The sequence below is a fragment of the Cyprinodon variegatus genome, unplaced genomic scaffold, assembly GCF_000732505.1.
Source record: "Cyprinodon variegatus isolate N-32 unplaced genomic scaffold, C_variegatus-1.0 Scaffold1199, whole genome shotgun sequence".
NCBI lineage: Eukaryota > Metazoa > Chordata > Actinopteri > Cyprinodontiformes > Cyprinodontidae > Cyprinodon > Cyprinodon variegatus.
The window spans coordinates 160,879-175,739 of NW_015151652.1; the positions used below are offsets into that span (position 1 = coordinate 160,879).

Genomic DNA, 14,861 nt, shown 5'->3' on the forward strand with positions numbered 1-14,861 from the left:
TCTTGAAGCTCATCAAGAGAATGCCAAGTGTGTGCGAAGCAGTATTTAAAGCAAAGGTTGGCTACTTTGAAGAACCTAGAATATAAGACATATTTTCAGTTGTTAATTCATAGTTTTGATGCCTTCAGTGTGAATCAACAATTTTCGTATTTATGAAAATAAAGAAAACTCTTTGAATGAGAAGGTGTGTCCAAACTTTTGGTCTGTACTCTAACTTCTTTCAGTACTGTTGGCAATTTTCAAAGCACAATACAATTTGTACACAATTAAACAAGGACAAAATTGTTTCATTTTGTCTTCCTTCCCCCCAGACATTAGACACAATCTGTCTGTGGTAAGCAAATGACTTGAATCATGCTTACTGGAGCAAAAGGAGACAAACAAGTAATAATCACCTGAGGATTCATTATTTGCTCCAACATGATTTCAAAGACCTTTGAAGGGTATTTAGGGTAGAAAAAAACGACTGAATCAAGGTGTCAGGAAATGTGCTTTGACTTGCTCACAACCTTTCAGCACACAAGCACTCTGAGGGAGTATAAACAGAAGGACTCATCATTGCTGACATTTGACATTGATGTGACTTACTTTTTGTCCTTTCACGCCACCAGTCCCCTCTGCACCTGGCTGACCCTGTGGGAGGAGGCCTCGGTTAACGACTCTGTAACAGGACGGAATTGTAAATGTCATGGCAGGAAAATACGTACGGGATCTCCTCTCTCTCCCTTTTCCCCAGGGATGCCAGACTCCCCCTTCTCCCCCTGCATGTGAACAGAGCACACCATTGACAGTGACTGACAGCAAAAGCAGGGTGAAGAGACAGACAGATTCGAGACTGAAGCTCGGGCATGGACAGTTGCTATGAATAAGTAATCAGAAAAACATACAGTCCTCTGTCCTCTCAAAATCCCACTACGGTGGGGTAAAAAAGAAATCCATTCTACATATATGGCTTCATCAAGCTGTGGTGTTACATGAGTCTTGCAAGATAATAATAAAGGTCCCTGTTCCACTGCAGTATGTCTATATTTTAATGATAACATTATTTCTTTGTCTACCAATAGATGGCACTTTAGCACAGCTGGTAACAGTTCCATAAAGCATCTTGACTGGATTTCCCCTCACATTTATGTTGAAAAAAACTCAAAGTAAACCTTGGATTTAGAACCAATGGGCATGAAGCAATGGTCAAGGTGGTAATGAACACTTATAGGACAGAATTCTATACTTCAAGAAACACATAAATAGAATCATTTCAACATTTTACACTGCAGAATTGATTCTTTTCTTAAGACCTTTTGTAATTCATAGACTGAAGCCGCAAATACGCTTTTTTATCCACCCTTTGAGCTCAAATATCAGGAATTATCAAAAAACAATTGACCAAACGCTGTTGCTCCTGCTTTCCTAGCATCTTTAAAAAAAACTGCCTTATATATAGAGACTAATTCATGTTAATCACAGTCGTTTTAAATCCTTAAATTGTCAAAACCATAGTATATCATGTTTAAAGTAACCAGAACATGGTTATTATTTTTTGGGGGGGAGTCATACTGTACTTTTTCTTAAATGGCAGGTTAATCATTGAACATTGCTACTCTGTTTTACCTGTGCAAATACCTACAGCTTCAGTCAGTATAAAGACCTCATTGAGCCTACTGTATGTATAACGACCTGAGAGAAAGAAAGTAGAGTCTTTTCTTACTCCTCATAGACTCCTAACAGATAACACTACTGAGTTTTGAGTTTCCCTCCCCCCCATTACCTCAACTTCTTACACTGACAACTGCAGTAATACTGCACCACTCATTTAATGAGATATAGTCACTGTTTCCTCATTCAAATTAGCAGCTGCTATTAAGTCAGTGGACTGCTGGCATACAGTATATGAACAGATGGACCGTCTTATTAATATTTCAGCTGAGGAGGAGGGACTAAGCAGAAACTCTGACTTAAAGGTTTAATTGAATTCTGAGGAGCTTTAGCTGCTACATTCATGGGTGTCAAAACCAAAATTCAACTCTGCTGTATAGTCAAAGAAATAAAAACACACATTTTAATAGTATAGTTACTATACCAGCTCTTGAAAGTGTAAAAAAAATCTTGTTTTTTGTGTTCTTAGAACGTATACTGGCTAAGTGCATGTTTAGCTGTGTTTCTCTCAGACGTACTGCTGAAAGCATTGCTGCTATTTAGTCAGTGTTCCCCCGGAGCAACAAATCTGCTTTTTTAATGGTCTGCATTTTCTCATCCAAGTCAGTTGCTACTTGAGTACCTTATAGAGTAGCCAGTCAGAATAGCTTTGTCCTTGACTTCTGCAACTTTTCATAAGCTTTGATAAAGTAAAAAAAAAAACAGCATTTTCCAAATAAAAAAAACTAACTATAGCTTCTTAAACTAGGGTCTACATCTTTGTTTTATAAATACAGAGGCAAACCAAATGTAATGTCTCAAATGGGGGCAAGAGATGCTAATCAATCGTTGCACACATTAGCAAGATTGATATTGATCTGTCAGTTGTTACAATCTTTATGAACTGCCAGGATGGCAGGGAATCTAGCAGAGAGCGTGACTCCATTTATGTATAAAAAAATATAGCTGAGTTGACGTCAAATATCACATTAGTGGCATTTGCCACTAATATGATATTTGAGTTGACGTCAAATATATTAGTGGCATTTGCAATTTTTAAAACCCAATGAAATAGTCTCTCATCCTCTCTGCAATGTTCTTTTATTCACTAATTACAATACTAATTTATCCAGTACTGCCCTCTTGGCCAGGTCACTGTAAAAGGGATTTTAATCTCATAAAATTTTTTTTTACCTGGTTAAATGAATGAAATATAAATCAAAATGACTTACAGTAGATAGATTTATTTTGTTATTTTGTTTACACCAGTGTAAAAAAAAGAAATTTATTTTAAAACAGCTCTTTTTTTTAGTTTTTCAGTAATAAATACCTAAGAAAATAAATAAAATAGTAATATAAACATATGACTGTATATTTACAGTTCTGATATATATATATTTTATACATAGTTAAGTTGCAAAAGGATTGTCTAGGATGTTGGCCTTCCTTGTCTTTTTCAGTTGTTTATTGTAAAACGTGTCATTTATATGATATTCAAAACAATCGTGCATTTTGACATCTTTAGATATTTTCACATTATTTCCCATTAGAGGCTATTGATAAAAAAAAAGAAAAACAAATATGAGGGAAAATGTTGTAATGTCCTTTTTTTCTGAACTGTTTTGTCCATGCTACACTGTACACTAAAAGTGATTTGCCACCGTGGCGGCAGTTTGCACTGAGTTATGACTGACGCTCGATGTAAATCACATCTAATGGAAAGTTGGAATTACCCTGGATGTCACCTGTTGTGAAAAACTTGTGCCCTGCATTCTGTCACAGGCTTAAAGAACCATACTTCTCTTGTTATCTCAGTTAGATCTTCACAGAACATTATTCTCAGCTAATTTACAAGCAGAAGACAACGAAACAAGTGAATAAACCTTTCAAATGAGATTAACTGAAGCATGGTCAGTGTTTATGTAGATTACTGCTGTATTTGTGCGAAGATAAAGCCCAGGGAACTGTTCCACCTGTGGCTAACTGCGGGTGATGTGTTGACTTTTAGCTACCCCAAGTCATCAAACTGCAATTAGGACTGTCAGCATCACTCTCTCTGTCAATATCTGCTGTGTTCTGTCAGAAGCCAATTGAGACCAATGGTGGGGGGGCACAGTTATGAAGATGTAATTCACAAAGACACTGCCTTTCCCAGCACATACTACACAGCAGCCCCCAACTTTAGTCTTTAATTCCTAAAACATTCCCATTCTACTGAGAGAGTGAGAGAGGTCTCTGTCCACATAGCACGCCACCAGTAACAGCATGGTCTCACCTCAGTTTATTTGATACAGACTGAAAAATGTAAAATAAATGACAGTGAAGTGTTTAATTATTACTGCAAATCAAAACTTTTCCCTGTCAAAGTGCTAAGTTTATCTCTGCTCACCATTTTGCTCTTTTAAATGTATTTATGTGCATGGCTGTAGTTTTTTAATGAATCAAATTATGATGTGATGCTTTTCAGTAGGAGATTTGATGCCTTGCTGTGCAGAGAAATCAGAAATGTATGATGATACAGTAAAGATGCAATGACAGTGTAGGGGCATGACTGATTTATGGCCAAAGCAAAGCTTGCTTTTAAATTTGCTCTGCAAGAATTAAACCAGGACACAGAGTTTGTTCAGAAACCCATACATACATAACGGGTATTAAAGCTAATGTCTAAACATTAAGCTTTGGTCTCCAATGGACATCATCAGCAGCTTCTGTTATTCAACCTTCGTATATAATTAATTTAAGGTAACCAAGTTATACTGACTCAGGTTCATCTGGGTTTTTTTGTTCACCTTTGTGGATTTTTAAGGTACTAGTGGGATTACCATTTGATATTGCTTCAAGGAATTAGCTTTACAATGATTTCTAAGTACTGTTATTACAATTCTCAGTCATTTAGTTAAGGCAGTGAAAGCTTTGTAAAGCTGTTTCCCATTTGGTTGTTTTAAGAGGTGGCTAAATGAATAGTTATTAGAAATTCGTTAAACATCAATAAGGAATATGTAAAACATTACTTTGAGAAGTGACAGAGTACTGGGATTAAAGGTATGAAATTTACTGGACAATAATGACATAAAGGCTGAAATTAGTTTCGCATTATGATAAGTAATTTCATCAGGGCATGATCTGCAGCTCTCCCTCGAGCGGTTCGCAGCAGAGTGTGAAGCGGCTGTATGAGAATCAGGGCCTCCAAATCCAAGACCATGGTCTTCAGCTGGAAAAGGGTGGAGTGCCTTGGTTGGGGAGGATGTACTGCCCCTAGTGAAGCAGTTTAAGTATATTGGGGTCTTGTTCACGAATGAGGGGAAGATGGAGCAGGAGATCGAAAGGCAGTTAGGTGCGGCATCTGCTGTGATGCATGCGCTGTACCAGTCTGTTGTGGTGAAGAGAGAGCTGAGCTAAAAAGCAAAGCTCTCGATTTACCGGTCGATCTACGTTCCTACCCTCATCTTGGGTCATGACCGAAAGAATGAGATCCTGGATGCAAGCTGCTGAAATGAGTTTGTGTGTCTGGACTCTCCCTTAGAGATAGGGTGAGGAGGTCATTCATCTGGGGAGGACTCAGAGGAGAGCCGCTGCTCCTCCACATCAAGAGGAGCCAGTTGAGATGGCTTGGGCATCTGATTAGGATGCCTCCTGGACGTCTCCCTGGTGAGGTGCTCCAGGCACGTCCCACCGGGAGGAGAACCAGGGGGAGACCCAAGACACGCTGGAGGGACTATGTTTCTCAGCTGGCTTGGAGGGACCTTGGGATTCCCCCTGAGGAGCTGGCCCAAGTGATAAGCGGAAGAAGATGGATGGATGGATGGATGGATGGATGGATGGATGGATGGATGGATGGATGGATGGATGGATGGATGGATGGATGGATGGATGGAGTAACGATTGTCTGACCATCGTGGGATTAGGTTTGACGTGCTATACATAGTCAATAACTGGACCAAAGTAGGTAAATAAAAGTGTGGTGAATTAATTAGAAATTAAGTTGTGAGTTCGAAACCCACTCCCACAGACTGCCACTCTGGGTCCCTTAGCAAAGACCCTTAACCCCAAACTGCTCACCGGGCACGGCACAATAGCAGCCTACTGCTTCTCAAGGGAACGGGTTAAATGCAGACAGTGAATTTTCCTTGTGCTGTACTTGTGACAGTGTAATAACAATAAAAACGCTGGAAAAAAAAAAAAAAAAAAAACAGCATAAGATTGTGTTATCATCATGTCATTGTTTTTTCTTTTGAATAGTGGGCTAATACTTTACAGAGATACATTTTTACTCATTTAATGAGCCAACAATTAAAAATAATTTCAGATAGCCTGCTTCCAGTATAGTTTAAAGAAATGAAAAAAGAAATGATAAAGAAAATGCCTCTTTATGACTTATGGTAACAAAGATCTACCAATATGAGCTCATTTTGTGTTATTTTGGTGTGATCAGTGGCAAAAAATCTATCGTATTTTAAAAGCAAAATAAGAAGCAAAATAAAAGCAAATAGGATATGAAAAATGGATTGATAAAAGACACATATTTAAACCACCATTAAACTGCAGCAACACAATAAGCAAGAAAACATTTGTTTGCTTTGCTCTGTAATTATGATGTTCCATTATATGTGAAAGATGTTCCATACAGTAGTAGCCCTTGTTTAACCTTCTTACTGTTTCGAAAATAAAGAAGAGTTATTTACTTTGTTTAAAAAAAAATTTGTTTCCTTTTTCAAGTTTGGAAAACCTACATTTCCTTTCCTTTAGGCAGAAGGACCAGACAGAGCCAAAGAGACTACAGCGGTCAGTGATAAATCTGCACATCTGATGACTCATGCATTCAAGAGGTTGTCCACAACACAATGCTCTCACTTTTTAGCGTGATCACAAGTATTGGCCACTGAAGCCTCAAGTAGCAGGTGGTTTGTAGGTGGGTTGGCGAAGGCAAAACATCTTTAGGAAGCTTGACAGAGGCCAGTAACTGGCAGTTTTTGTGTTTAACACTCTAAAATCGTACAATCTATACCTTATGTGCCACTGGTGTGTAAAACACCCTAGGGCTTCATGAAAATGATTGCAGATCTTTTTTTTTTTTTCAAAAGTACGGCATGTAATGGCCATCTGGTAAGTTTAGATTGTGAGCATTGAGTCATGCTGTGCTGTGCTGCAGCAGACAAAGGCTGGGAGCAGCTATTTAACTTGCAGCAGATACGCTTCAACTCACTAAGTGTTGCCATTTCTAAAGAGAGAGATCTGTTCCCAACTATTAACTCCAAAAGGTGTCAGTTGTGGACAAAGGAGATACTACAACTGCTCTTTTACACCTGACTTGTCTGGGTTGGCAAGAGAGGCAACGAATGTACATTTTATCCAGGTGAAACAGAATGATTTTAAATCAAACAATTTTTTAAGATAAATTGTTTTCCCTATCTGTCCTGAAGTTAATCAGACTAAATATTTGCTGTTTTAAGTTAGTTGATTTTACCAAAATGATTTATATCTGTTAAATAGGAAAATAATGTGAGAGATTTTTTAGAGAAATATTCCTAACTCTCTTGTTGTGCCATTGTATCCATTTCAAAATGTAACTACAGCTTCCAGCATGCATTGCAGTCCGAAATAAAACCACAGGTGATAAAACCCCCACTCAGTCTTCTTCTGCAGCTTACCACTGCTATGAAGAGACCCCACCTCAGCTGAACTGTGCTTCGAAACGGTAAGAACCGTAGCATCACTGCTGGCTGATGCTGCACCACTTCATCATTATTTCCTCAAATAAGAAACTTTTTTAGGCTTTGACTTTGTGTGGACTCTGCAGATTTCCAAGTTGTACCCAGTATGAAACTGCTACTGACTAAGGCTGGCATTTTTGTTCCGGAGCAGCAAAGATCCCAAATAGATACTGGGAGATGCACCATTTCTCTGCTTTCCTGTGCTCATCCAACTATGATGAACCTGGTTGTTTTGGCAAAAAAAAAAAAAAAAAAAAAGACCAGAAGCCAAGTTCCCTCTTCCTCTGTTTTTGGAGCCACATACCATGGCCAAGAGCTGCAATATCCTGCCTTCTAAGACGGTATCAAAAAAATATCGCTTTTTCTTAAATTCTTTAGCCGTGCCTGGGCAGGTAGATATTTAGAATTAGAGTAAAATTTTATTTAAACTCCAGAAGGATATTGTGCTTTGAGTTTCATGCTAAAATTTTTTATTGTGTGATCTGAACCTAAAAGTCAGCGTGATTTGTTGGTTTTCAAACTCTTTGAATGTTGTTCTGTGCTTGAGAGTGCACAGCCGGTCAGCTGAGTGAATCATTTCTCTTCTTCTTCCTCCTTTTTTTTCCTTTCTCTCTTTCCTTCCCTCTGAACCTCATGTTTCTCGCTGATCACACAGCTAGCTTTGCTGTTAGTCTTTTGTCTGCTACCAGACCTCTCCCCCCGCTGCGTAACCACACAGGTTGCATTGCCTATTGTTAAGGAGGGAAGCTACAAGCCAGGGTTGCAGCATTATTTCCCCCACATGCCACATGTACCTCAAAGCTGTATTTATTTTATATCATCTACTGGGCTGATTAATTATTATTAAATGCTGAAATGAAGCTGAAATTTGATTAATGGTGTGATTTTAATTTTAGAACGGTAAATTTACAGTAATTTTTACTATTTTTCAAGGCTGCACTTTTAAAAGATGAAATTGTCCAGTGAGCTTACTTGTGTAAACAAAATGACAAATAAATCTGTCTAAAGTCTAAAGTCTTTTCTAAGAACTGCTGTTATCCAGGAAAATCAAATTCCTATTTTCAGTTTAATCTTTTTGTAGTTATTATGTGTTATAGTTTGAGTAGATATTCCTGAATATAATAATAATTGGAATAATTGCACAACAGATATATTCTAAGTTACTCTGCTTTTAAATATCTTTAGAAAGTCACTGGCTATGTCAGCATCTCAGCTCCATATATTTTACAAATATAGGGAATGCAGTGGACCACATGGAGACATTAGAAAGAGACTTGTTGAGATTTGTGTAAAAATGTATTGCAAATAAAGACAGAATGTGATTATCAAGAAATGCTCACATTCAGAAAAGAAACAGTGGTTGATTTTTTAAGAAATTAAAGGTTTTGGTGAAAAATATGCAACCTATCAACTCCAGAGAAAAAGCAGAAGACCCTGCAAAGATGCTGGCTCAAGGTGGTCAGAGAGTGTCATTATCCTCAATGGACTTACATGAGATGAAAGGCTTTTCACTTGGGAAGGAAACAGTTACACGAAATGCAATATAAAAGCCAGATTCATAGAAATTTAGATATAGATGCTACCTTGACACTTGCTCCCTCTGAGGTTCCTAAAGGACCCTGTAAGAAAAACCACAAGATTATCACATGAATGATATGGACAGCTGGGAGGAATTCGTTATTCTTTTAATACAAAGTCATCTATGGTAAGTTAGTCTGTGATATCATATTTTTTCTTTGCACTAGTGTTTGATCAATTAATAGTGCAACTTGGACAAATGCAAGTCATATTTGGATAACAGCTTTGTCATACCCCTCTGAGACACACCACTGTTATGTTCTGCCAGTTTATACAGAAAAATAACATTGACCCCTTGACTGAAAAAAAAAGATTTTGCCTGAGATAAACCTGAGTTAAACAGGGTGACCATAATAAAAGAAAATACCATGGGATGAATGTATATCAGGCACAATGTGGAAAATATCATGACATCACTAATAAATGCCACATGCCTGTACAGTAATGTCATAATTTTCCAAATCTAGATATCCAAAAAGAGTAAGTAATTAGGTAATAAATTCAACTGTATAGTAGAGATTTAACTGTCAAAAGTCTAATTATTCCCAAAACCACTGAACTGGAGCATTGACGATAAAATCAAAAATGGAGTATCTATTTCTCAATGGGATAAAGACCTACCCTATTGGAGCCCTATAGTGCAATCAAGCCAGCCATGCTTGAGAATAATTACACACTCAGAGTATCTGAGATACACACTAGCTAGACCTTCCTGTTTGTTCTGACATCAGCAGTTAAGAGTCTGACAAGCTGTCTCCTGTAATGCTCAGTGTTGTTTGTACCTTTTATTTAGTGGGTCACTAGACAAACACATGCACATTCCTGCACACACCCACAAATGCACAGTGTCTGGGAATGGGTTTGGACACCTGAGGAAAAGACCATAACTCAAGGACTCAATGGGCCTATAAGACACACTTGTACTACTCATCAATATAAACACATTCAAGTGCTACCTTGAACAACCCCTTGAGGTTTTGTGTTAAGAAAAGATGGCTGTAAATTTTCTAACAAATCAATAGTGTCAAAGCATGGGACTACTTAACATCTTTAAACATTCCCACCAAATTTACATACATGTTCATGCTAATTTGTTTTAGGAGGGATTCTTTGGAGTATACCTTTACTGTACTGTATTGCTATAGCCCCTTAAAGAAGGGCCCATGCTTCTTTTACATCTTGTACCACTATAAGCACAACCTCTAAAGTAAAATACTGACATTAGATATGATGTAAAGAGGAAGAAAAAAAGTGCAATCATCGATTCTCCCTCGGCACCACCTGGGCGGCACCCTCTTCCAGTAGCTCTTACTTAAGTTTTGAGTTTTTCGTTTTAAATCCTTTTTCTAAACATGTGTATTTGTTTCCACCGTGCCTTTTTAAATTATGGAGCTGACCATTTAGTGAATAACTTTGTTTTTCTTTTCACTTTTAATGGCATTTTTGATCAGAACCACACATGCAACCATAACTGTTTTAACCAGGGAGCAGCTGTTACTGTAGCTTTCGGTATCACTGCTGTGCCGCCTCCCTCCAAATAATTCATGTGAGCTGGAAGGAAGAGAAGTGGGACCAATGGCAGTACCAGTTGTGACCAGAGGAGAAAATGCAGAGCTGTCATCCTTTCTATTATCACAGGAAATGATAGATCTTTTTTTGGGATCAAGTGTATCAAGACAAGAATATTTGTTTATGCTGATGAATACACCGCTGACAGCACTAACTCTAGGCGCATACATAAACAGGGGGGAGTCGGAGGTTTAGATAACTCCTGGTTGTCAGAACCAAGAAGAGTCGCAGGAACATTTACCATATCTTTCTAATGTTTAGCATATATAACTAATTATATTTATCATAAATGAGCTAAAACAACAATGTTTTAATAAGATTTAATGCAAAAAAAGAACTACAATGAAATGATTTCAACAAGAGACTTTCTTTGCTGCAGCACATCACTTACAGGTGGGCCTCTTGGTCCAGGCTCCCCAGGCTTTCCTCTCTTTCCCTGAGGACGACATTGTAGAGAAAAAGAAAAAAAATACAGAGTGAGCATAAGATGAGTGGATGTACGACAACAGGTGCAGCAAGACAGGGATGCTGCCAGCAAATAGGGCTAGACAGCAACTCCTGTCGCATTCTCTAATTCACTTTTAATTAAGAACAAGTAAACAGTTTAATTGGTGCACCCCGTGTGGCCCACTACTCTTTGTTCCCTCGTTTGGTTTACTGCCTCCTTCCCAGCTGTGGGATTCTCTCAATGTATCAATCAACCTGAGGAACAAACAGGACAAGCTAGACAGTGCTGCAGTGTATCACAAAGCAGGGTTTGCAAGATATCATTTACCTCAGTTTTTCGTTAACTTGAGAATCATGAAATTCAACAAAAATAATCATAAAAAAATGCTAAAGAAATAATACATCTTATGCTGTCTAATACTATCTGACATCTAATGCTATCTGAGGTCAAGCTGAGTGAGTTGTTACATCAATAGATTGCATGCATGTGAAAATAAGATAACCCTCTTTTTATCTGCACAGCCCTGCAGGATATTTGGATCACACTAGCAGGTTCCAGGAATTTTGATGGCAGGAAATTTGTAAAATCACATCCAACTAATACCAACCCACTGCAGAGTTGGATGGCAAAAGGATGATACAACACTTAGGCATTTACTGGGACTATAAGCCATTACCTCTTTCTAGTATGAGTTTCATCATCTGAAGGCAATGTGACATTGTGTTTCTCTCCTACTGTATGTGCGGGTGACGCAAAAACACTTCTTTCCTCTGCAGAGTTAGCTGCAGTGTGGATATGTGAAAAGCTAAGCTCTCTGGCTGCTGAAAGAAAAGTTGAGAATCACAAAGTGACGCCCCCGAATCTTTTCTCTGACACTCCATGTGCACACTTTGATTAACTGGGTCGAACCTGACGTGTATGACTGCCTGCAACAAAGGCAAGGGAATGAACTTCTCTTTAGCAAAGCTACTTCTTTTAATCATCTGTTTGCATGTGTGCACAGGCTCCTAGGCTGCATGTGTACTTTAATGTCTGCAGTCCAGAGATACCAGGATAATGGGAAGGGGAGAAAGGAAGATGTAGTAATGTAAATATTAACCCTAATAACAACACAATAGAGCTCATGTGTGACTTCTCCAGGGAACTGTGTGCTTCCATCTGTTCTTGCTGTTTGATGTACCAACAAAGCCCTGCCCACTATCTTTTGATCAGTGGAGTTAATGCACCTCTAATGCCTCAGTTTGGAGGCTTTAATGTGAACATAAATGGGAGAAGAGCTGGCAAAAGTCAAATTTCCTTGATGCGTAGAAGCAGCATCTTTAAACCGTGTAATCTTTTTGCTTCATATGGCTGCTATTATAAAACACCTGAGTAGTCTCTTTGACGGCCCTGTTCAGTTTGTGGTGCAAAAAAGAGCTGTAAGAACAGGGGGTTAGTGCTCAGTCAATAGATGCTTTTGCATGTGGGTGTAACATGTGCATTCAAAACAGACTTTTTGTGTTGAAGGTCTTTTTTTTCACAAGATAGCATTATGGTGAAAGACTGATTTTTCTTTCTACTTTGGAGATAATTAACAGGTAGTCACTGAGTCACTGCTATGGTTTAGAAAAGGAAAAAGAAACTCACTCCCCACTGCTGCCCTTTCCTCCTCCTAACACAACAACAAAAGCAGATTACACAGATAAGTAATTTACCTGATGAATATTTCATGTGCTATTATTCCAAGCAGGTCATGAATTATGCAGTTTTCAGAATTATTTCCCAACACTTGCCCTTAAAATCCTTTTTAACACCAAAGTAAACGCAGATTTTATGTCAATTTATTCACGTTCAATGATAAGAACAAATAATGGCTCTGCACTTCTCATCAAGCGAACTGAGATCAACATGGTATGAGCTTTGCTTACATTGTTGGGAAATTTTTAATATATTTGGTTTTTAATGAGGAGTTTTGGATTTGTTCATCTGAGAAAAACCTCTTCTCTAATATGCTCCCTTCAAAATCTTTAGGTGCATTAAAAAATATTTACAGAAAGATACTACACAAAATCTTGACTTTTATAGAAGTCAGACTGGTTAATTTGCTTGCCAATCAGGTAACCAAAGATAAGTTAATCTTAATGTACTGTAAGAAAAAGGATAATTCACAACATTGTTACACAAAATATGACCTTGTGGATTTTTTGCTTGGAAATTATTGTTGAAATGCTGTTAATATTGTTAATATTTCTTGTTTTTTTTAGTCTTTGAACATTTTCATTAGATCGTTTCTCTGTTTTAGTCTCATATTTAGATAATTGTTTTCAGTATAATCTGTTAGGGTTAAAATGGGAAGCACTCAAATAAAGCAAAGCTGCATTTGAATCAGGCTGTCATTGCTATTCGCATACAATTGACTGTAACCACCTGGAAATCTTTCTACTTTCACATTATTTGCTTATTTATGGTTTGGTTATGTATTACTGGCTTACTTAGATGTTAGATAACTCTTTTATATTAAATTACATTTTATTCTATTATAAGCTAAAAACAGAATTCCCTTCCAAAAAAAAAAAAAAAGAGCATCTTAGCAGCTTCTAGTACAGGTATGAAAAGCTGCCATTCACACCTCCCACCATCATAATCACAAAGCTTTATATGCATATATATACTCCCACAGTGATGGATGGGTGTTTTGTGCTTCTAGATCATCGCGTGGTTTGGCTCATATACTAAACGGGACAGGTCTCAACTACCAAGAATAATTAGGTCTGGAGGAAAGATCATTGGGTTGACCTTCTATGCATAAAGGACTTGTACAGGTCTAACGTCAGAAAAAGGGCAGCTAACACCTCTGCAGACCCCACCCATTCTGCACTCTTACTGTAAGGGGTTTTACCTTCCGGTCACGCTATGGTATGCTATTTATCACAAACATACACCACACACATATATTATTATACATGTGTACGTTTACAGGAAAAAAAATGCTTTGTAAAAAGATATCTTATTATAGAGCAAAGTAGATGTGTTCTGGCGATTAAAACAATTTGACTGCCTGTGTACAAATTTTAAATCGTCCAAGTCAAGGCCACCACAAAACATGCCTAATGACCACCAGAATTTCACTTAGTTTGATCATACTATGCTTATTATTGACTAGCTTGACTTAGCTTTTACCTACTTAGCAACTAACACACTATATAAATGTATGTTTCTTCTCATCTGCTTACTAATTATATCCTTACATATGCTTTTCCTTGCTTACTTCTTCTTTAACTGCTTACTTATTATATTTAAGATTATTACTTGCTTAGATCTAGAATTAACTATCATTTATTTGACTTATGAACAACCTACTTATATGCAAAAAAAATTCTTACCTATTACTAATTTATCACCGACTCATATATTGGCTTGCATTATTTACTTGCTTACAAATTTTTTTTAAAACTAGATTTAACTTCCATAAAAAAGGCAAAAACCTGAGATGCACTGAAGCCCAAATGCAGTCACTAGGCAACAAGGATGAAAAGGACATTAAAAACAAAGATTTGAACCCTGTCACAAAAGTAAGATATAAAAATGTGAGATAATGTGGTACCTGTGACAGAAAGAATATTGTTACAATAAAACTAATTAGAAGAAAACTTTGATCCTCCAATATTTGTAAAATCTAAGAAAAATTATTTATATGGCTGCAGTAAAGTTAGCAAAAAGGTAAAGCATGCTTTAGCTTACCACGAAATAAAAGTTGGTGCCTAGGAATCCATTCTGGTGGCTTACACAACTTTAACTTTATTTCATTATGTTCTGATTATTCAGGTCCCATTTTCCCCTATTGTGAATGCAATTGGTTTTTAAATTCCAATTTCCATCCTCTCTGTGTCAGCCGCTTTTCTTGTACCTTACCTTTCTTTCCTTGTTTTTCTGTCACTTAGCCT

At 37.5% G+C, this 14,861-nt stretch overlaps 1 protein-coding gene across 1 annotated transcript in view; it reads right to left on the bottom strand.

Annotated features, from left to right (window-relative positions):
* Nucleotides 1-14,861, bottom strand: part of LOC107102086 (collagen alpha-1(XIX) chain-like) — an 80,599-nt gene that overhangs the window by 44,408 nt on the left and 21,330 nt on the right. Inside the window, exons 2-5 of the mRNA XM_015401251.1 lie at nt 10,882-10,926; nt 8,927-8,962; nt 708-761; nt 589-633 (exon numbers count right to left, since the gene is read on the bottom strand). The gene's annotated coding sequence lies outside the window, so the exon portion shown is untranslated. The remainder of the gene's footprint in view (nt 1-588; nt 634-707; nt 762-8,926; nt 8,963-10,881; nt 10,927-14,861) is intronic.